Source organism: Balaenoptera physalus, assembly GCF_965194825.1.
Source record: "Balaenoptera physalus genome assembly, chromosome: 19".
Taxonomy (NCBI): Eukaryota; Metazoa; Chordata; class Mammalia; order Artiodactyla; family Balaenopteridae; genus Balaenoptera; species Balaenoptera physalus.
Genome location: NC_138900.1, coordinates 39693188 through 39716736, shown reverse-complemented (window position 1 = coordinate 39716736; position 23549 = coordinate 39693188). Strand labels below are relative to the sequence as shown.

Below are 23549 nucleotides of genomic sequence, written 5' to 3'. Positions count from 1 at the left end.
GATAAACACATGCACAAAAATTACACCTTAGCACATCACAATCAATTGCTAAAAACCAAAGCTTAAAAAAATCTTGCCAGCAGCCAAAGAATAAAATACATATTGGATTCCAGAGGAGAACAATAAGAATGATGGCTAGTTTCATTAGAAAGAATGGAAGGCAAAAGATAACAAAATGATGAAAAAAATAGCATTGTCACTGTAAAATTATTTACATAGGGAAAATATCCTTCAAGAATGAAGAAGAAATAAGAACATATTCAGGAGAGAATATGCTACTGGCAGACCCACACTGCAAGAAGGACTAAAGGATGTTCTTCAGGAGATATGGAGTGACATCAGAGAAAACGGACTAGGGAATTCCAAGGGCCCATCCCTCAACAAAAAACATATATAGCACATTCTATGTAACACAGCAGAATGCACATTCTTCTCAAGTGCACATGGCACATTCTCCAATGTATACCATTTGTTAGGTCACAAAACAAGTCTGAATAAAATAAAAAGGTCTGAAGTCATACAAAGTATCTTCTCCTACCACAACGGAATGAACGTAGAAATCAATAACAAAAGGAAATTCAGAAAATTCACAAATATGTGAAATCTAAACAAGACACTCTTAAACAACCAATAGGTCAAAGAAGAAATCACAAGGGAATTAAAAAATACTTTGAGATGAATGAAACCAAAGTACAACATACCACAACTTATGGGGTGCAGTGAAAGCAGTTCTCAGAGGGAAATTTATAGCTATAAATGCCTACATTGAAAAAGAAGAAAGATCCAAAATAGATCATTTAATATTCCACTTTAAGGGACTAGAAAAAGAAGAGCAAACTAAATCTAAAGCAAGCAGAAGGAAGAAAGTAACAAATATTAGAGTGGAGATAAACAAAATAGAGAACAGAAAAACAATAAAGAGAATCAATGAAACCAAAAGCTAGTTGTTTGAAAAGACCAAGCAAATTGAAAAAAAATAAACAAAACAAAACAAGAAAAACCTTTTCTTAGATTAATCAAGACAAAAAGAGAAAAGACTCAAAATACTAAAATTGGTAATGAAAGTGGAAACATTACTACCAACCTTACAGGATATTATTCAGGCTGAAAGAAAATGATAAATCAAATATAATGCAAATGTATTATGGAGTTCTAAGATGCACAGAAGTAAAATGTGTGACAAAATAGCACAAATGGGAGAGGTAAAGATAATTATGTTATATTAAGTTTCTTATACAGTGTAGTTAAAAAACTCAATAGCAGAGACTAAAAAAAAAAAAAAAAAAGAATCATAGAAAATACTCAATTAATCTAAAAGAAAATAGGAAAGGGGAAACCACAAAAACAGCAAAAGAACTGATGGGAAAAAAAAATACAAAACCAATAGTCAGATGATAGACTTTAGTCTACCCATATTAGTAAACACGTTTAATGAAAACAGACTAAGCACTGCAATTTAAGACAGATTTTCAGTACATTCAGTACAGTAGATTTCAAGATGAGAAATATCACCAGAGATAAAGAATATCATTTTTTTCAGTAGATGAAAAGAAAATACAGTGATCAGAAAGATATAAAAATCTTAATTGTGTATGTACCTAACAACAGAGGCTCAAGATACATAAAGAAAAAATTGAACTAAAGGAAGAAATGGAAAATGTTACAATCATAATTAGAAGTTTTAACACAGCTCTATCTATATAATTAATAAAATAATCAGAAAAAATCAGTAAAGATATAGATTTGAACAACAGTATTAAGCAATTTGACCTAATTGCCATATATGAGATGGACAACCACAGATTATTTTCAGGTGCACATGGAACATTTACCAACATAGACCACATGCTGGGCCCTAAAGCAAGTCTTAATAAATTGCAAAGTATTAAAATAATACAGAATATATTCCCTGACCATAATGCAGAAATCAATAACAAAAATATAATTAGAAAATTCCCAAACACTTGGAAATCAAGGAATACACTTCCAAATTACCCATGGGTCAAAGGAAAAAATCACAAGGACCAATTAGACAATGGAGTTCAGGGGTTGGTGGATTTTAGATAACATAAGTGTATTGACATCATCTATAGGAGCATGCTTACTTGGGTGAGACTGTTGTTGATTGGTTGGCACTCAGAAGTGTGTTTATTGAAGTGAGTTTGCCCCTGATGGACTGATTTTCAGAAGCTAGGAGCTAACAACAATTTGTTGATTTGCAAAAGCACATTCCCTAAGCAAGTTGTCATTGATCAATTGAACAAGTTTAAAACCAGTTCTGGTGGTGACTTGTTACCATGGCTACACAAAAATCAGTCTGTTAGTCTGTTAGAACATGTTCATTTTCAATATGAGAAATCAATATTTTTCTACCAATGAAAATCAGAAAATGAAAATTTTAAGTGCTAATTATAATAGCATCAAAAAAATCAAAGACTCAAGAATATATTTAATGGAAGATTTGAAAGACATCTGACTTAAAACTACAAAACATTGCTAAGAGGAATTAAAGATCTAAAGAAATGGAGAGGTAAATCATATTCATGAATTCAAGGATTCAATATTATTAAGACGTCATTTCTCCCCAAACTGATCTATAGAGTGAATTCAATCTAAGTGAAAACTCCAGCCGTCTTTTTTTTTTTTGGTGTAAATTGAAAAGCTAATTCTAAAACTTATATGTAAAACCAAAGGACCTTTAAAAATGTTGGCGGATTTACACTACTAGAAATCAAGACTTACTATAAAGTTAACTTGGTCCCTACCTCATCACACACAAAAATTAATTTAGGACAGATCAAAACCTAAATGTGAAAACTAAACTATAAAGCTTCTAGAAGAAAATGTAGAATAGTCTCATGGTCTTAGAATAGGCAAAACGTTCCTGAGAGAGGATACAAAAAGGTGCAAATCAGAAATGAAAAAAGTGGACAAATTGGACTTCATCAAAACTTAAAACTTCTGCTCATCAAGAGATACCATTAAGAAAGTGAGAAGACAACCCACAGACTGGGAGAAAACATTCACAATATATATATCTGACAAAGAAATAATATCTGGAATGTATAAAAATTCCCACACCTCAATGATAAAAAGACAGATCACCTAATTAATTCTTTCATGAAAGATTCAAAGACTTGAACAGGCATTTCATGAAAGAATCTATCCAAATAGTTAATAAGCACATGAAAGGGCACTCAATATCATTAGCCATCAGAGTAATGTGATGAAAACCCCAGTATCATTACTTACCACCAAAAAGGTTAAAAATAAAAAATCTAACTATACCAAGTATTGGCAAGGATGCCAAGTATACATTGCTGGGAGGAGTTAAAATGGTAAAAACCACTTTGTAAAACTGCATGGCAGTTTCTAATAAAGTTAAACGATTGTACTCATAGTTGTTGGACAAATGGCTTCAACAGGGAAGGGAGCAGGGAGCTCGCAGCCCCTAGTCTGATTTTCCCCTAGCCTTGAGTGTGGGTACTTTCCATCCTATGCTCCCACTTTGAGCTTCAAACCATGACATCTAACCCCAGGAAGTTGCAGGGCCATGTCAAGGGAGAATAAGTGTTTCAGCCCCTATCAGAAGGAGGGGTAACTCTTCTTCTACAGTGGCTCGGAGCTTGGCCATGTGATTTGCTTTGGGCAATGAAACAACGGCAAATATAACACAAGCAGAGATTTGAAAAGTGTTTATGTATTGGGATTTTCCTTTTCTTGCTGCCCTTTGAGACCCTGCCATCCCCATGTGTGAAACAGTCGGGCTAGCCTGCTGGACAATAAAAGTCACAGGCCCAGAGTCCCCATTGCTCCAACTGACAGCCACCCAACCCACACAGTCAGAGTCTCCTAGATGACTGGCAGTTGACCACAGATGCATGAGTTAAGTCTAGCTAAAACCAGCAGAACTGCCTCAGTAAGCCCAGCCCAAATTGCTGACCCACAGAAACACGAGCTGAAAAAATGGTTATTTTTTTAAGCCACTATGTTCCAGGATGGTTTGTCACACAATATATAACTGAAGACATAAGTTGTTATGTAGAAGTTGGAGGCTACCATAACCAAAACCTAAAATTCATGAGACAGAATGTTGTGTCATTAGCATGCTCTTATTGCTTATGATAAGATAAAGAAAGTGTGTGGCAAGGCAGAAAAAGAATCGATTCCTGCCAAGCATTTCAGTTCCAGACTATTGTTTCCAGAAGGCCAGGCCCCAGAGGGAGCAGAGAAGAGTGGAGAGGAGAAATCTATGAGTCCTAAACAGAGGGGGTCTGCATCGTGCTTCCCAGCTGGAGGGCAGCGACCTGGGCCCCAAGGTGGAATGGTAATATGCACCCAGGCACAAGACCCCACAAACCGAATCCCCTGCCCCAAATATAACCCACAGAGGGCATGGATCTTCTGGGCCTGTAGGGCCACTGGATGATGGATGTTGAACCCCATGTGAACCAATGATTGAGAAGTAGATGGCCCTGCAAGCCTCTTACCGCAACCCTTTCCTTGGCACTGAATTCCAGGGATTATCACCCAATCTCCAGAACTGGGTAGGGAGTTAGGGAACCGAGAAAGAGTTCAGGCTAAATTCTCTCACCATTTGTGTAGAGTGAGGTCTCTGCATGCTAACTTAGCATTATAAACAATAAAGAACATTATATTTTTGTACTAAGTTTGGGGTAGTTACATAGCAACATTTTCTTTTACTCTCAATGACTGCTGTGGAAGTCAAGCTTTAGAAGTTCAGCTTCTTGCCACTGGAGGAAATTAATTATTTAAATTATTTATCAGTGATCCTATTAATATTATACAATCATTATGTAATATTTACTGGTTTTGTTATTATCATGGCTTCCACTGTGTAAAGTGCTTTACATACATTGCTTTATTTAATCTTCCTGCAATTATATGAAATGGGTATTATTACTTCCATTTTATACAGGAGAGAATTAAGAGCTTAGGGGAGCTAAGTATTTAGTTCCCTGACTTCTAAGCCTGAGTTTCACCCCCTATTCTACGTTGCAATTTGGTTTTGGAGGCAATGACTATGGCTGCACAGATTCCAAGAGAACTACAACTAGAAGGGATCTAGAGATGACCAAAGCCAACCTTCTCATCAGAGCAATGGGGCCACCCAGGATTATAGGGGGTAGGCTGAGACCGGAACCCAGGTTTCTGACTCCTGACCACTGTTCTTCTCCACGCAGATCCAGGGTGCCAACCTTACAATATGCAAGCACTGTGGACCAAAAGGGTGGCATGCATTGTCTCATTTAATCCTCACAACCCTGGGAGATAGGGCTTATCTTCATTTTAAATATGACAAAACTGTGGTTTCAAAAAGTTATTATCTTGGGCTTCCCTGGTGGCACAGTGGTTGAGAGTCTGCCTGCCAACGCAGGGGACACGGGTTCGAGCCCTGGTCTGGGAAGATCCCACATGCCACGGAGCAACTAGGCCCGTGAGCCACAATTACTGAGCCTGCGCTTCTGGAGCCTGTGCTCTGCAACAAGAGAGGCCGCGATAGTGAGAGGCCCACGCACCGCGATGAAGAGTGGCCCCCGCTTGCCCCAACTAGAGAAAGCCCTCGCACAGAAACGAAGACCCAACACAGCCATAAATTAATTAATTAATTAATTAATTAAAAAAAAAAAGCGCAGAGTCCTAACCACCATTTAAAAAAAAAAAAAAAGTTATTATCTTGCCCAAGGTCCTGGATGGTGAATGGCAGAGTCAGCGTTTGAAAGTAAATCTCTATTAGAAAGCTTGTGTTTCAATTCCTAATCTGCCTGCCCAGGGTGGGTGGTACTCATCCCAAGGGATGAATTCACAGAGGTGGATTTTCTGTTGGCTGGGGTCACGGGAGCATTCCCACATCCCTGTGTAAGGCCCGGCCTGCTCACTCATGTGCAAAGAGCTCCCATTCTGCTCTTCTCCAGCTTGTGTCTCCAGGGGACTGCTAAGTGTTCTGCTTGCCTGAGGCCCATGCCGAGAGCATCTAACTACCACAGACTACTCCCTGCTGTCCTCTGTGGGAAACAAAGCACTTTGCTTGGAAGCAGGGGAGGGGAGAACCAGCAGGAAGTGGGACACGGGGGAAGTGATCTGTTCTTTATTCTGACCAAAGGCCAAGACACCTCCAAGGCTGGGGGTGGGGCAGGAGTTTTCAGGGAAGGGGAAGAAATGGTCCTGGGACCCTTTAAGTGACTCAGGGTCTTAGAGGGGGTCCAAGATGAAGGTTTGCTTTGTCTTTCTTAGGAGATATCCATCAACACTCAAACTGAAGGGATGTGTCCTATGGAAGCCAGCTGTGATGATTAATTTTACGTGTCAGCTTGACTGGGCTAAAGGATACCTGGATAGCTGGTAAGACATTATTTCTGGGTGTGTCTGTGAGGGTGTTTCTGGAAGAGACTAGCATATGAATCGGTAGACTAAGTAAAGATGATCACCCTCACCAGTGTGGGGGGGCATCTTAGAAGTGGAGAAAGGTCAAATTTACTTTTTGTATGAGCTAAGACATCCATTTTCTCTTGCCCTCAGACATCTGAGCTTCTGGCCTTTGGACTTGAACTGGGACTTATGCCATCAGCTCCCCTGGTTCTCAGACCTTCAGACCCAGACTGAATTACACCACCAGCAGACAGCAGATCGTGGGACTTTTTGTCCTCCATAACCATGTGAACCAATTCTTACAATTACTCTCCTCTTATATATCTCTTTATATCTATCCTATTGTTTCTGTTTTTTTGGAGAAACCTGACTAATACATCTGCCTTAAACTGAAGAGGGACCAGGCAGGTGCTTGGATGCAGCGATGCGCTCCCAGAATCCCCTCATTTCCCTGATGGAAGGATCCTAAGAGAGCATTTCCTCTGAGCCTCTCAATGTACAACAGGGGAATCAAGACCCAGCATGGGGTAGCTATCTCCATGTTTCCTTTTGGTTTAAGAGGTAATTTCAGATGATAATGTGTCTTTACCATTAGGCTTTAGAAAGTTAATTTACTGTGCATAGCAGCATTATTTGTAAAAGTAAAAAGCTGAAATCAACTCAAAATTCTGACATCAGTAGAATAAATAAATGTATTAGTAGGATAAATAAATGTGGTCTAGCCATACAATGGAATACCATACAGCAATAAAAAGAATGAACTGCTACTATATGTCATGAAATAAATCTCTCCCAATGTCAAACTTAAAAAGTCAGACACAAAAGATTACACACTGCATTAGTCCCATGATGTGAAGTTCAAATACAGTCAAGCTAATCAATCTATGGTGGCAGAAGTCAGAATAGTGGTTGCCTTGGTGAGATGGGTAATGACTGCAAGGCTTCTGGGGTGCTAGGGATGCTCTATATTTTGATCTGTGTGATGTGGTTGCATGAGCAAAAATTGGTCAAAGTTTGATTTGTATACTTAGGATTTGTGCACTTTTCCACATACATGTTATAGGTTATACTTCAATAAAAAGGTAAAAGCAAATAGTGGACATTTCCTGAGTGCATGCATGTAAAATCACATGTAGGTGCATCCAGGAACTCTGAAAGGTGGGCCACGAGATGTTGAAAGTGGGTAGATCTTCAAAATAGGAATTGGAGTCGTTTTTATTCATACTTTTCTGTATTGTTTGAAATTTTATTTGTAATGAGCAGGTAGTATTTTTATAATCAGAAAAAAATGGTTATTTTTATTTGGGGAAAGACATAACTGAAGCAAAATAAAGGCAAATAACACTTGAGAATAAAGGAAGAAGCCTCCAAGTAAAGTATAATGGCTCATGGTAAACGCTCAAAAAAAAAAATCAGTGGAATGAATGTATAACCCCAGGAGGTTGTTTCAATAGACTAGCAAATTAAAATTCAGTGAGAAGTTCTCTAAAGCCTCATCTCTAATTATGGAGGAAAGGTTTTACCCTCATAATGAGATATGTCCTTGGTGGGTACCCAGGGTCCAGGAGCCCCTGCCCCAGTCTAGCCGGTCTCCACTACCATGGGAGAGGCTGGGGGCTTCCTGGGAAGAGAGTCTGAGCAAGGAGACTGGGGGCGGGGTGCCAACACTGAAATCGTCACACTCATAACCACGTTCCAAGAGAACACTGTGTACCTGGCACTGTGTAGGTACTTAAGTAGGTAATCTAATTTCCTCTTCTCAGCCGTCCTATAAGGACATCTTAATGGCTGCATTTTGTAAATGAGGAAGTAGAGGTTTGACCAAGGTCCCATAACCGGTGTGACAGAACCAGATGGAGGCTGAGACGGAGGTTCTGTGGTGAGGGACTTGGAGGCACCTCATATGACTCAGTGTGGATCTAAATACACCAGATTTGTTTCCTGCCAAGCCCCAAGCCTGGTCAAGCACAGAACAGGCTTGGCCTGCTTTTCTGAAGATCCTCATACTCAAGTACCCGCCCTAGGTCCAGACGCCAGCATCTCAAAGAGCCTGAGTGCCTGAGCCTGTGGCAGGGAAAGGACAGCTCAGTTAGGTGGAACAGAATAGACAGGTCTTTTTCAGAATAGATACAGGAGTTGAGAGTATGTTCTTTCATTGGCATTATGATGGAAGGTTTCCTGGAGAAGGTGTCCAAATGAGGATGCCTAGAACAAGCAGCTTGCACTGCTACACATCCTTATGAAATGGGAGCTGGGAGCACTGAGAAAGTTGCTGACTAGCCCCCTCCTCTGCCTTTCCAATTAAAAATCTGACTTGGAAAGGGGACCCTGGACTCACATAGCAGTTTTGAGCTAAGAGACAATCAGGACTGAGTCTGTAAGTTTTTAAACTGTGTCTCCTGAAACACTGGTGTGTCAGAAGAGCCTCTGGGGCCACAGAGAATGGATCTATGTCACACTCCCTCCCATCCCCCTTCAACGGAGACTCTCACCTTTTAATTGTTTTATTAGATTAAAGCAGTGGGTCTCAACCAGGGGCAATTCTGCCCCTCTCCCCAGGGGACATGTGGAAATATCTGAAGACGTTTTTGGTTGTCACAACTTGAGGAGTGCTACTGGCATCCGGTGAGTAGAGACCAGGGATGCTGCTATCCATCCTGCAAGACAGCCTCCCACAATTATCCTCCCCCAAGGTCAATAGTGTGGAGGTTGAGAAAGCCTGAACCAAACCACATGATATAGCCTATAGCGATTTCACATGATTCATATTGGGTTTCTATAGATTTAAATTTAAGAGAGGATTCCAAAGTATTCTTAAGTCTTGCAAATCATTAATCAAATCCAAACTCCTGATTGCACAGATGGCAAGAATGTGGCCCAGAGAGGATAACGGGATTTTCCAAGGTCACACAGCAAGTAAGCATGGATCCAGACCTGAAACACAGACCCCCTGCGTCCCTATAACCCTTCCTGTCAACACAGAAGCCTCCAACCAGACTCATTTCTCCAACCACAGGAAATGGCTTCTTTCCTATTTACTGCTCTAATGCCCTGCCTCAGGAGAATGTTTTAGAGAGAGCTGCTTCCCACCGAAAACTTGGAATGACATTCATCCAGAACTCAAAAGAAAATCTGTTTGCTTAAAAAGAAAGAAAAGGCGGCTAAAAAGAACCTTATTACCAACCTAAATGTCCATTGACAGATGAATGGATAAAGAAGATGTGGCACATATATACAATGGAATACTACTCGGCCATTAAAAGAAACGATATTGAGTTATTTGTAGTGAGGTGGATGGACCTAGAGTCTGTCATACAGAGTGAAGTAAGTCAGAAAGAGAAAAACAAATACCGTATGCTAACGCATATATATGGAATCTAAAAAAAAAAAAAAAATGGTACTGATGAACCTAGTTGCAGGGCAGGAATAAAGATGTAGACATAGAGAATGGACTTGAGGACACAGGGTGGGAGGGGGAAGCTGGGGCGAAGTGAGAATAGCATCAACATACGTACACTACCGAATGTAAAATAGCTAGTGGGAAGCAGCAGCATAGCACAGGGAGATCAGCTCGGTGGTTTGTGATGACCTAGAGGGGCGGGATAGGGAGGATGGGAGGGAGGCGCAAGAGGGAGGGGATATGGGGACATGTGTATGCATATGGCTGATTCACTTTGGTGTACAACAGAAACACAGTATCGTGAAGCAATTATACTCCAATAAAGATCTATTGAAAAAAAAAAAAAAGCCTTATTCCCAAACAGCCATGCAAAGTAAGGCCAGCTGCAGGGAATTAAGAGAGATTAATACTCACTCACGTTGATCAAGAGAGAAAAGGCGGATAAGAAGCACATTGGGAGGGACAAGGCTTTGCTCCTAAGGAATAATAACTTTGCCTCAGATGGACAAGGAGGCTTTCACTCTGAAAGAAGGAGCCCAGTACCATTCCATAACAAAGTCTGTGCAGGGGTCTGCAATAGTCCAGGGGAACTTGTCCTCCAGGAAAAATGAAATTGCAATGCCACAGCTACCTCTGAGGGCTGAGGACACATAGCCTACAGCAGCACTCTCCTTGTCAGAGCCGGGAAGAACCTTGGAGAGCATCCAGGGGGGAAGAAGCAAGCCAAGTTGTCCAGATTTGGGGTGAGGAGCAGGAGTCAAGCTTGCCCTCACTCTGCAGCCAAAAGCCGAGGCAGTTTGCATGCCAACTTGAATTTAACCTGCACACACTCATCTTAGTACTAGGACACTTAAGTCCCATCCACCCAATACCTCAGCCAAGTTTTGTTCAAACACTTCTCTAAAAAGTGCATCTGGGAAGTGCTCATTTAATCTCGTATCCTCATTGTGTGATGGGGAAATTGAGGCACAAAGAGAGGAAGGGGTTTGCTTGAGTCAGGGGAAGTGCTGCTCACCTCTCCATACCCAGGCAGGGAGGGAAATAAAGCCAGCAAGCAAATACCTTGTGGGCACCCTATTCAACGTTTTGTTAAAAAAAAAAAGCTTCACCACAGAGCTAAAATAAACTCCTACAGACACAAAATACACAAAGCTGCTGACCATACAGTTTGCAAAGCAGATTCCCCATCCTCAGTGAGGAAGCCTTCCCCTTACAAAATACATTGAGCCTAGGCTCTGGCCTCTCCAGATGTCCTATTTATTGAGGCCTCAGTTATTTCCCCTGGTGTGCTGTGTGCCAGCAACAACGGCTGCAATCACCTGCCAAGACCTGGATTCCCTCAGCTTCCCTCTGATGGTTTCCATGGCAAACACTTCCATCACCCAATTTATATGTAGGATTTAGGCCAACCCAAGGGCTCTTGGAATTGGTTTTTCTGACCCCACTAGTGTTGACCCTGTTTTCCTCTTATAAATCAATGGATTTTATTTTAATTTCAAGGCTTACAATGACATTGCAGCTGTTCCGGGATTGTCTGTCTGTCAGCACGTGGCTTCAGCAGCCAGCCGCAGCCCAAATTCCTCATCCTTGTTCCTTGCAGCAGAGGATGATAGAAGCCTTGGTGAGGACTGTAATGAGGAACAGGAGAGTTCACTTTCAAACGGAGCCCATCCCCTTTGATCTTAACCTTTTTGATTGTGCCTGTGGCTGCCAAGCACCACTTTGATCCTTCACCTGCCAGAAGCCATGGAAGATTTTCAACATCCTCTGCTCTATTTAGAATGAAACAGAAGCTCCATCACCTGGCAGGCCAGGGCACCAGTGGCAGGGAATGAGAAGTGTGAGCTCTATAATGGTGACTGGACACTTCGGGAGGCAAGGGTCAACGGGACATGGAATGGGCAGTAGAAATTTTCTTACATGTTGCCTTCTGTCCAGTTTGGCCAAGTCCCCAGGAGGGCTGTCTTCCACCCTCAGGTGGGAAGTGATGGCACAACTTCACTGGCCATCAGAACTGACCTTCTGAGGACCTTTCCATAGGACACATGAAGGCAAATGAAAGAAGAGATCATTTTGGTCTTACTTCTTAGTTCTGACTAACATCCTATGAAATCATTGTTTATTTAAACCTTCCTGAGAAGATATTCACAATGGAGTGGGGTTATCAGAGGCACCATCCACAGATGTCAGAGGCCTGGACTCAGTGGGGCTTGAAGGGGACTCAGGAGAAAAAATGTGGTCCTTGCCAGATACAACCTCACACCCTCTGATTTACAGGAAAACATAGAGGGCATCATCCAAAACTCCATCTTTACCTGTTCCTGAAATGCCACCGTTGGTGATTCCTTCTTTACAACACAAATGTGCCAGAGAGGGTAAGGGGTGGTAAAGCTCAAGACCCTCAGATGAGGAGATAGGTTTTTCAGACCAGAAGAATCCAGGTCAAGATGGAAGTAGTGGGAGGAGAGGGAAAGATGGGAGAGGAGCGATGAAAGAAAGATAAGGAAGAGAAGGCAACAAAGACTAACTCTGCCTCTTTCACAATTATGACAGGGTCAGCCTGGGGAAGGGTCATTTTATATCTATCTAGTCATCAGTCTGAACTAAGACCCCTTAGGACACAGAGCCCTAGACCAGGACCTGTTTTAAAGGTACACAGAGAAGTTGCAGACCTACTGTACTTTCAGACCTGAAGCAAGAACCAAGTTCAACTTCTGAAGCCTAGGAGGGGCAGTGAACTCCTCATGCAGGTAGGAGACCAAAGTCAGGCTCCCAGACCTGAATCTGAGCTAAGGAAAGCTATTCTCCTGTCTGGGGCTGTGGCCCATCCTAAACTGCTTATCTGAGATGGGTCTGGACAGGCACAGGACACTCTGGCAACCAGGACTTGTGATCTGCTAACTCAGTCACTTAAATTTGCAATATCCATACAGAATGAGACTTCACACAGACACAGACAAACATAAGGTCTGGATCTGAACTGGGGGCCCAGGGAGCTGAATAAGAGCAGCACATACACACATACACACATACACAGACACACACCAACTAGAGAGTGATGAGCACAGAGAGAAAAAAACCAAAAACTCACACACACACAAACAGCATCACAGAAAGGTAGCCAACAACCTCAACAAAACTGAGAATACATATTAACAGAAGAAGGAAGAAGGGGAGAACAAAGAAAACACTGACAATCAAACCAAAGGCAGTAAAAGAGGGGGAAAAAGGAAAAGCATGTAAAGTAGGAAATATAAAATAAGACTGCAGAAATAAAACCAATTTAACAGTAATCTTAATAAATGGAAATGGCTTAAACTCACTTATTAAAAGTTGGGGGTTATCAGATTGGACTTAAATCTAGCTACATGTAATTTATAAAAGACATACCTGAAACAAAATTTTAAAAGAATTGAAAATGAAAGTGTAGAGAAATATGGCATTTATGCTGAAAAACATGAAAGGGATAAGGATGGACACTCTATGATTAAAAAAATCCAGCAAGAAGTTAATGTAACCATGAACTTGTACACACCCAATAACATAGCTTCAAAATATATAAAGTACAACCTGACAGAAAAATCAGGGGGAAACAAGTTTTCTGACAGAAAACTATGGGGAAATTGAAAAATCTATACTCATAGTGAGATGATTTGAACACAGCACCTGCTAAATAAGGAACCCAGACTCACTCACCCCAGAGTGAGGCCTCTCAGGGCTGAGACTGAGGAGAATTAAAAAAACAAAACAAAACAAAAAAAACCCTGAAGAATAGGAGGTTTCGGTCTTTAATTTCTCTATGGAGATGAAGGATTGACTTGATCATGAGAAGGGTCCAATCCAACTCACTGTGGTTTCATTGGAATTTGAAGCCAAAGTCCAAGCTAGCAATGAAATGTGGCTGTGCTTGTGTTTTCTCTCTGTTAGCCTATTTCCTACCAGTCCTGGAAGAGGAAGGGCACCAGGATGAGTGAAGAACTGAAGTCTGGTAGAACCAGTCTTTCCTGATGGCAGAGTGGGGAGAGAATTTATGAGCTTTGTAGAAAATATGAGAAGGCCAAGAGACGAGGAGCATAAAGCACCAAGTGTATATTCACTCTAAGATTATAACTCCTCCATTCCCGGGCCTCTTAGAGTAAATTAATTACACTATCACCACCAACAGCTACTAGATGATTACACAGGCACTGTGTAAGTGTGCTATATGCATTGTCTCTCTTAATCTTCACAAAAAAAATTTCAAGTAGAAGTTTTTATCACTATTCCTATTATACAGAAAAGGAAACTGAGGCTCAGAAAAATTCAGTGACTTTCCTACAGTAACACAGCTAATAAGTGACAGAGCTGGGATTGAACCCAGGTATGTCTGACTGTCCTTAACCATTACATGACACTTTCTTGGCTGTTAAAGTGAAAATACTCACCTGACACAACATAATAGCAACAAATCCCTCATCCTTCAAGTCTCAAGTCAGGCCTCCCTTTGGTCCTAAGCAGAAGTCAGCACCCCATGTTTCTAGTTCATACCTCCCCATACATCATTCTAGAAACAGTGAGCACTGCAAGAGTGGCAATTTATCTTGTTCTTCCCTGGATCCCCACTGCTACCACTATGTCTGACCTAAAGAGGGTATCAGGATATTTTATTAAACTGAATTGAATGGACTGGCCAAAAAAGCCAAATTCTATCATACCTAAGCTCCACGCAAATGGAGGCACCTGAGTTTGAAGTTTCATAAGCTTTCTTTCCAAACAGTTTGCCAAATGAGCCAGTTGCCCTGGACAAGAAGTTCTTGTTACTACAGCAGCAAAGTTCTGCCCTGGCCACACACGGCAGTCCCCAAGCCCCGCATCCAGGCCTCCATCACACAGGCAACTTCCCCTGCAGACAAATCGTGGATGGTTCCCAAGGTGGTATCATAAAACAAGGGGAGTTTCGTGGTTGGGGTCTTCTAATTCCCAGTTTTCCTTTTCTCCAGGATACCTTAGTGCCCCACAAAAGATCTGAAAATCTGATGTTAAACACGATTCTTCCTCCTGTGCCCAGACCACGCCTCGATTCTCCAGGAAAGCTTCTCTATACTGGTTCCTCTGTGCTCTGCAAGAAGCTTCAAACTGTAGGTAAGGTTGGGATTTACCATCTAGCTGCTGATACAAAGCTTTGTGATTACAAACCATACCCTCAATACAGAGGAGAGAATGCAATAATTAATTGAGAAGTAAGAGGAAAGGGAAGTTTTTATTTATTAATTGCCTGGGAAATCTTTTGACACTTTAAATGTGCTATTTCATTTAATCATTGCAACAACACCCCCGGGAAGTATTATTGATTCCATGTGACCTATGAGAACATTGAAATTCAGTGACGTTAAGACCCTTGTCCAAGTTCACAGAGAGAAAAAGTGACAGCCTGGATTTGAATTCAGGACTGTCTGCCTCTAGGGGCGTGCACAGACTATACAGACTCTGTTACAGAGGGTCAATGGTGGGGTCCCTCCAAGGATCACACACTCCCTAGGCACCAAAAAAGACACTTGGGCTTAAACAAGACAGCGTCTTACTGAGATCATTCTTGTTTCCTGGTGAGAGCATTTAAGGAGAGAGATGTTGATTGATGCGGTTGTAATAATACTTATTTGTCTGTAATTGCTCCTTGAATTCCAGCCAAAATGGGACACACTGAGCTGCAGCTGTACAAGATGTCTGGATTCTCCCACACAGCAAACAGTCGGGAATGGGGTGGTCAGGAAAAAGGCTGAGTGGGGCCAGAAAGACATCTCCATTTAATGAATATTTATTGCACCTCTGCTCCATACCAGACCTGGGGAGGTGGGAGGGGGGGAAGAGGAAAGGCACGAAGTTGAACAAAATGTAGTTCCTTTAGTTCCTTTGTATGTCAATTAAATGCTTCCTTAAAAATGCAAACATTTTTAAAAAGAGTAGTCTCTTCCTTTGAGGGAAATAACAGGCACATGAACAAAAACCAGAAGCATGATGTGATTGACATCATAATCAGGGTGTGCTGGGGAGGCCTAGAGAAAGTTGCTCCCCAGGGAGCTGGAGAAGGGTTTCCACAGAGGTGACTTTTAAGCTAGGTCTTGCAGGCAGGTCTTGTGTGGTTGTCCATCAGGTGGAGAGAAGCTGAGAGGTGGGGAGGCAGTCCAGGCCGGGGGGACAGCCTGGGGAAAGGCTGCCGGGCATGGGCAAGCATGCAACACAAGAAGTTCAGTGTCTGATGCCTCCACTGTCCAGCCATGTGCTGGTGGACAGACCTTAGGCCAAGTCATTTCTTTGTGCCTCATTTGCCTCTTCCATGAGATGGACAGAATAATAGTTTCTACCCAGACGGTTGTGGAAAAGATGAAATGTTATTACATTGTTATATTTTTAATAGAAGAATTCCTGGCACATATAGATGCTTAATAAAAGCTAGTTAATTTTAATTACTCATGTGATGATGACAACGATGATAAAGAACAATGATGAGAAATGAGAATAGGATATTAGGTCAGGACCAAGTTATTGAGAGCTTCAAATGCTGTGGGAAGGAATGGAGAATTTCACCCTGTGGGCAACAGGTATTTCTCCTGTTTCAGAATGAAACTGCAGGAGACAGAAGATTTCTGCACAAAGTGCTTCCACAACTGTTACTTTCAGGTGAGGCCGCCATCGCTTTGACAAGGACACTCCCCCGGGGTGTGGCAAGGCCGGCTCGCTCATCCCAGGGATTCCTGGGGTGGGGGCAGGCGGAGAGATGACACGACAAGCCTCCCTCCCTGCCCCTGCCATCTAGCCCTGTTCTTCACGGATGTGCTGTGTAGAAGGTCTGCGGGATTTGTGAGGACATCTCCTGGCTTCCTGGGGTTTGAGGTACATCACACTCCGCAGGAAACTGCCCGTCCGCCCTCTTTCTGCTCCACTCACTGAGCATCCCCACCCCCATCCCCGAACAGCTCTTGGAAAATGGACACGGATGTTCCACTGTCCCATGAAACCTTCCCAGGCCATCAGAGGTCTGGTGCTGACTAGCTGGCCTCCTGTCTGGACTTGACTTTGGTTAAATGCCCCTCCTTCACCCTGCCCTGCCTGGTTCTTTGCCAGTTTGCCCCCTCCCACAGCCCTTTTCCATCTACCCCTGAAATTACCCTAACTCTCCAGCCTTGTTCCTACTCCTTCAAGTACGGGGCCCCTGCTTTCTTCCCCTTTCCCCCTGAACACTGGCGCTTCCCGTTCCTGCTTCTCTTCTCATCTTGCCCAAATCCTATCCGTCAGCCTCCCACTGGAGACTTCTTGTTCCAATAATGCCCTCTCTAACTACTAGAGTCCACACTGATCTCTCCCTTCTTGCTATGTGTATATTCAGGATGCCCCCCCCACCATACACACACACAGTTTAGTTCATCTTATACCTTGTATTGGCCATAAGCACCTTGACTTGTAGTCTGATTTCCCCAAATAGACAGGGTGCCCCACAGAGGCCTCTCCACCTCCACAACCGCATGGGACACAGGCACTTAGCACTGGCTACAGAGAGATTCCCCTTCTCCCTTGAGGGACGAAGGCTACACCCGTTCTTCTCTTTCTCTCCATTCCAGACACAAACTGCTCAAAGAGAACAAAGAAAGATGCTCATATTCTCCCAAAGAGGATAAAATGCAAAGAGAATCTAGAACAGGGAAAAAAATGTTCCACATTTATAGATATGAGGAGGGAGGAGAGGTGATGGGATGTAACAAAGCAGCAAAGGGCGACTTTCATTTGCCTGGGTTTGGGTCAAGGCTGTATAGCCCACTGCCCTCTGAAGGACACTGCATTCACTCTTCCCTCCAGAGCCTTGGGGTTGACTAGGACTTGGGGAGCCTGGGTGGACAGCCTCATTCTCATGTACTTGTCCTCAATCCATGGGGGCTGGGGGTGGAGGGCTGGAGCCTTCCCTCCACCCCCTTTCCCATAGAAATAGGACAGAGAATGAGGGCGAATTCACTGATTCCAACCCACTCCTCACTGTCATAATGCATAATGCAGCAAAGTCAACCTGTATCTAGAGGTTAAAATAAATCAAACCAAATGTGAAACAGTAATGACTGCAGTAAGACACCAAGGAGAACTGGTAGACCATTGTGGTGGAACACACAGAGGTGGCAAAGAGGAGCTCTGGTCTGAAGGGCAGAGAAAGGTGACCTCAAGCCAGCTGCCACAGCTGAGGAGGCACACATGCCTGGAGACTGAGGGATCTGATCTGATCATCTCTTGAGTTCTCTTCTAGTTCTGAGATTCACGAATAAGTAAAAGGGTCTTACAGGTGGAGCAAATGGCTCAGAGGTGGCTGGCAGCAGATTTGAGGCATGCACCCCCTATCTTTATGTCAGCTGCATTCCCCCATCCTGGGAAGTCAAGAAATCTGGATTCAGGTTCCTCTGCTGGCCTTGGAAGTTCATTCCCTTCTCTGGGCTCAGCGCCATCATCCTCAAAATGAGAGGCTAGAACAGATGATCTCTAAGGGGCCCCCAGCTCTGCCTTCCAAGACAGTTTGAGGGCTTGCTGTGTGCTGAGATGGTGGGACACGCTGCCCACACGAGTGCCCAGCCTCCGCTGGTCACCCAGTGCACTACAGGACCCTCACCTCTGCTCCCTCACTGTGGGCAGGCCACAGCCTCAGTGAGCTCTGATACGCCAGCTGGACAGCAGTGGCATCAGGCGTGGGATGGGGGGCACCTGCCACCAGCTTCCCCACCTCAGAATACAGGGAGCAAAAGCCATGTGCCCTGCAGCTGGGCCCCCTCTACCAAGTCACTCTCAGCTAAAAGGCACCCTGCAGCCCACTCCTCTAAATGCACAATGCAACTAAATCCAACATCTACCAGCCCAAGACCACACACTACAGTCACGTGAGCCAAGGTACCTGCTTACCCCACACCTGCCAGAGGAGCTACCCCATGCCTCAGTGAGGAGGCCCTCCACCTCATCTCTCCAAGTCGTCTCTGGCAGGTAAAGTTTCAGCTTCTCTGACTATGCCTGTCCACAATCATCTGTCCCTTCTCGGAGGGCCGACACCATGCAGTGTCTGAGCCCCAAAAATACCAAGTGATGTATGCTCTGTCAAGACACGTCTGCTCCTTAGCATGAACCTTTTTTCCTCAACCATGACATAACCTCCATGAGTATCACGTGGAGTCCAGGAGCTTGGAGAGATTACATAAAACCAAAACTTCCCATATATATAACATTCGGAAATTAAATTAGGGTAAAAGTTATGCTGCAAAAGAATCCTCAATATATAGTGACTTGAAGAACACAGGAGTTTATTTCTCTTTCTGAAGAACCATAGCTGATGCTGCTGGTGCTGGGCTCACATTCCCTCGGGTCCCCTTACCGGGCCCATGCCCACCAGCTTGGCTTCCAATGCCAGCACCTGCATCTTTGACAGAGGGCTGCTTTCGGGCTGCTGACATTCACTCTACCCACCAACACAGAGAAGACTGGGAAGTGCCTGGGAACTAATCCCCCCCTCTCCACCACCCTGGGACTGATGGGTGTGGGGATAAACATGGCCCAGTTCCCTTACGCTTGGTTAGCTCTGAAGGCTGAGTTTTACACTGTTTTTCAGAACTTCCCCATGGAATTAAGCCCTGGTCATCCACTGTGGTAGCTGGCCTTTATTGGCTGCCTTCTCTTCCCTTTGTCACCTCCCCACTCACCTGCAGTGCTCTGAGCCCTCCCAAGCAAACCACATGCACTCAGTCCTTTTCTTAATAGAGGGACCCAGGTTCCTTCCAATTTGTTGTTCTGCCACGCCTCCCCCACCCCAGCATGTTGTCCTGCTCTGCATAGTCAAAGAGGTGTCACGGGCATATCCACGCCCTGGCTTGTAGGAAGGAAAAGAGAGGACAACCAATTTGCTACAAGTGAGTGAGGTAGAAGTTGTACCCATCCCTTCCTTTCATGTGTCCTTAGTGACAACTTAGCTGCAAGGGAGGCTGGAAATGTGCCCAGCTTAAAATATTAATCTGGATAGGAGAAATGGTTGCAGTGGGTGCATATAGTTGCATATAGTCTCTGCTACAGAAATGAAAAAATACCTAACCATTTACTGGACTCCAAAATAAAGGTGCTCTGCTTATCTTCCATGTGCTGATTTGTTGAATCTGCACAATACAATGAGTGTCACTGCTGTCATTTACAGATTGAGAAACTGAGGAGTTCAGTATCTTACCTGAAGTCACACAGGAGCAGTAAGGGGCAAAGTCAGGAGCTGAACCCAGGTCTGACTGGCTTTTTTCTCCTCTGTGGTTATTCTGCTTTTTATCCCTATAAATGCATTTTATTTGGTTCCATATCCTTACTTTGAAGGTGATAAAATTGGGGGCCAGAAAAAGGCAGAGACTCACCACAAATCACCTAGAGAGCAAAAAGCAGAATTGAGCCAGAACCAAGGGGTCCTGGCTACCAGCTGGCTGCCTTATCCATAGAGCCTGCTCTGGGCTGGCAACTTCCAAACAGCTCCTGCTCTGATTCAGACCAGTGCCTATGGGGCTGCTGTGGAGAGGGATGTGTATCCTTTGGACTCACTGAGTCCAGAGCCCAGCCTTAAACCACAGTAGCATCTAAAGTTTCTAAATAGAAAATCTACCAATCAAGGTGGCAGTGATGGCCCAGTATCCCTTGTTACATGAACAGCATCCTCTGTGCTCAGCTCACAGGCTTTAAACCAGCTCCCTGCCCTCTCCCAGAAGGAGAGGGATGCTGGTTCCCTTGGGCCTCGCTGTCGGCATGCAGGAATTAGACAGTGGAGAGGGATTGGGCCATAAGGGTCCCCAGATCCTCCATGAAGTCATCCCCTTGCTGTCGTCAGTGTCAGTTGCCTAGCAACTGCCTTTGGCAGATGGTGGCACTGAGAGCATGCCAATCTCTCCCACAGCTAAAAATACATTCCGACGACAACGGGTCTATTTTAAAAGATACAATGTGCTCCCAACATCTTCCCTTGTCTGCAAAGAACTGTGCTGTGCTGGGTCTCTCTGGGCTTCTGATTTGGTCTGACGGTGTGGAAGGGAGTATTCCAGGAAAGGAACTCAAGGCCAGGCACCACTGGGGTGCTTAGAAAATTGTCATGGAGGAGGATGAGGGAGAGGAAGAAGAGGAGCACTAGGAAATAGTGGTGTGGGAAGTAGATACCATAGTTGAGAGCAAACCCTGTAATTTGGTCATATTCTTTCCCTACTCAGGAGGGTGGAGTTAGGAAGAAAAACCATAGAATCACAGAAGCCTAGCGCTGCAAGGGACCCAATCCCATTTCCCAGTTGGGAAGGCAGAGGCCCTGAGAGATTGAAATGAGAATAGTTGGCTCTTTGCCCTTGTTCGGGGTGCAAGGGCTGGGGTTCCCAGGTGTGGGCATGAGACCGCGGACCCTCGAACTCCTCTTGCATTCCTATTGGCAAGTTTGTCACACCACCCCTCACCAGCTTAGCCTTTCCATTTAATCATCATCATTTGCAGCTTTCTTTTGTACAAAGAGAGTAGTAAGTCCATTTGTGCATTCATTAATTCAACAAATATTTATTAAGCACCTCCTGCCATATGGTGCCAAGCCCTGTAGATACAGCAGGGGACCCATACGCATGGTCCCCACCTCCTGTTGCTTGTGGTCCAGCAGGTGAGGCTGGCACCGAGCAGGTAAGCACAGGGTATGCCATGCTACAGACACCGAGGCAGATTTGGGTCGAGGCCTACTTACCAGCTCTGCAACCAAAGCATATCACCTAGGGTTGCAAGATAAAATACAGGGGACCCAGTTAAATATGAATTTCAGATGAACAATAATTATTTTTTAAGATTAGTGTGTCGCCAGTATTGTATTATCTGAGGTTCAACTTTAACTGGGCCTCCTGTAATTTTATGTGCTATATCTGGCAACCCTACACTGAATATCACTATTGTTAACTTTTCTCATCTATACAATGGGAAAAACAGTATCTACTTATAGGGGTTATTTTGCAGATTAAATGAGAAAACATATATACATCTGTGACTGACAGATAAAAGTCATTTCCGCTCCTCTCCAAGCAGGGCTTCCCTGGGGTTTTGCCCTGGCCAGCTTATTAGCCCAGCTCTCCTCCCCCTCAGGATCTGGCAATAAGTGATGGGTAGGGGTAACCCTGCTTTGTCCTAAGGCTGAGCTGGGATGAGGGAAATCTGCTGGTGGAGAATGACTTGCCAAAGAACTAGGAACCAACCCGGCTTTGCTTGGAGTGCTGGTCAGGGCCAGCAACTCTCCATTTTCTGGGGTGCTTGTTAAAAATACAGACGCCAGGGTTCTACCCAAGTTTTACTGAATCAAGATGTCTAGGGAAGAACGTGCCTTTTAAGCAAAATCCCTGGTAACTCTCTGGACTCTAAAGTTTGAGAACCACTGGTCTGGGGTGTGGGGACAGATGCTGTCCCTGTAGAGGCAAGGCCACAGCAGCCTGTTTTGCGATTGGGATCCTTGATTGGATCCTAGAACAGAAAAAGGACATTAGTAGGAAATTGGCTGAAATCCGAAAAACATCAGTAGTTTAGTTAATGGTATTGTACCCATGTTAATTTCTTAGTTTTGATCATTATACCATAGTTACATAAGATGTTAACATTAGGGAAATCTCAGTGAAGGGTATATGGGAACTCTCTGTACTATCGTCACAAATCTTGTGTAAATCTCAAATTATTTCCAAATAAAAGGTTAAAAAAAAACTGCTTTAGCTTAAAGCCTGCTGTGGGCTCTTCCCCAGACCAGTGGTGCGTCAGAAGGCCCAGCCCGCATGCTAAACCGGCTTGAGTTAAGCAAGTGCAGGTAGCTGAGAGCCCCTACCCCAAGGTTCTGGGAGAGCACTGCTTTTCCTCCCTGCCATTCACACTGGGGCTTAAATGTCAACCTCAATGAATTACATTTTAATCTGTCTCTGTTATCAACCTGGCCAGGTCCTAACTGGATGCCAGGCACACTGCTGAAGGGCATGCATAATTCATCAGCTGGGAGGCCAGGAAGGTCTTTCATCATGGGCCAGGGAAGGAGGAGGGAGAGAAGGAGGGGGGAGAAGGAGAGAAAGAGGGGAAGGGGGAGGAGTTAGAAAAGGAAAGAGAGCAAGTAGGGGTGGAGGGGAGGAGAGAGAAGGGACCTGGCACAGTACTAGCCACTCAGTCTTTCAGGCTCTGCTTCAGGGCCACCTCCTCCAGGAGGTCTTCATTTGCAAGACTCAGGCCCTCCTTCTCTTGGTTGCCCATAGCACAGGACACACCTCTGTTACACTTGACTAATCGGAAGGTCCTATGGTGTTTACTTAAAAGTCTGCCTCCCCTAGACCTTGAATCCTCTCCCTTCGGGGTGATATCTGACCTGATGACAGGTCACCCCCGTCTGGCAGAGTCCTGGCACATAGTGAGTGTTTGTTGAATGACTGAAAGGTAGATTCTAGCTCAGGACGTACAAAGAAACTGTCTTAACTTGAGCTCCTTGGCTCTGCCACCAAACTTGCCCCAGCCGTGTCCTGTTCTCCAAAGCCACCCTTCATTCTGTCCGGCCTCCTTCTCCTGCCAGCCATCTCCCAAGAACAGGGACCACATAGAAAAGCAAACACTGTTATACTGGAACTGAAAGGGAAAGTCTGTATTTCTCTGGGCATGCCTCACGCTACACAGTCAAGCGCACAAATCACCTCCCCTCCACACTTTCCTCAGCCCTCTCCAGGTGGGCTTCCACTTGGCTCAAACTGCTCTTGTCCAG

The 23549-nt window shown here is 44.1% G+C and overlaps 1 protein-coding gene across 1 annotated transcript in view; it reads right to left on the bottom strand.

Annotated features, from left to right (window-relative positions):
* Positions 1–23549, bottom strand: part of CES5A (carboxylesterase 5A) — a 291437-nt gene that overhangs the window by 52699 nt on the left and 215189 nt on the right. The window contains exon 4 of the mRNA XM_082437045.1: positions 11297–11418. The gene's annotated coding sequence lies outside the window, so the exon portion shown is untranslated. The remainder of the gene's footprint in view (positions 1–11296; positions 11419–23549) is intronic.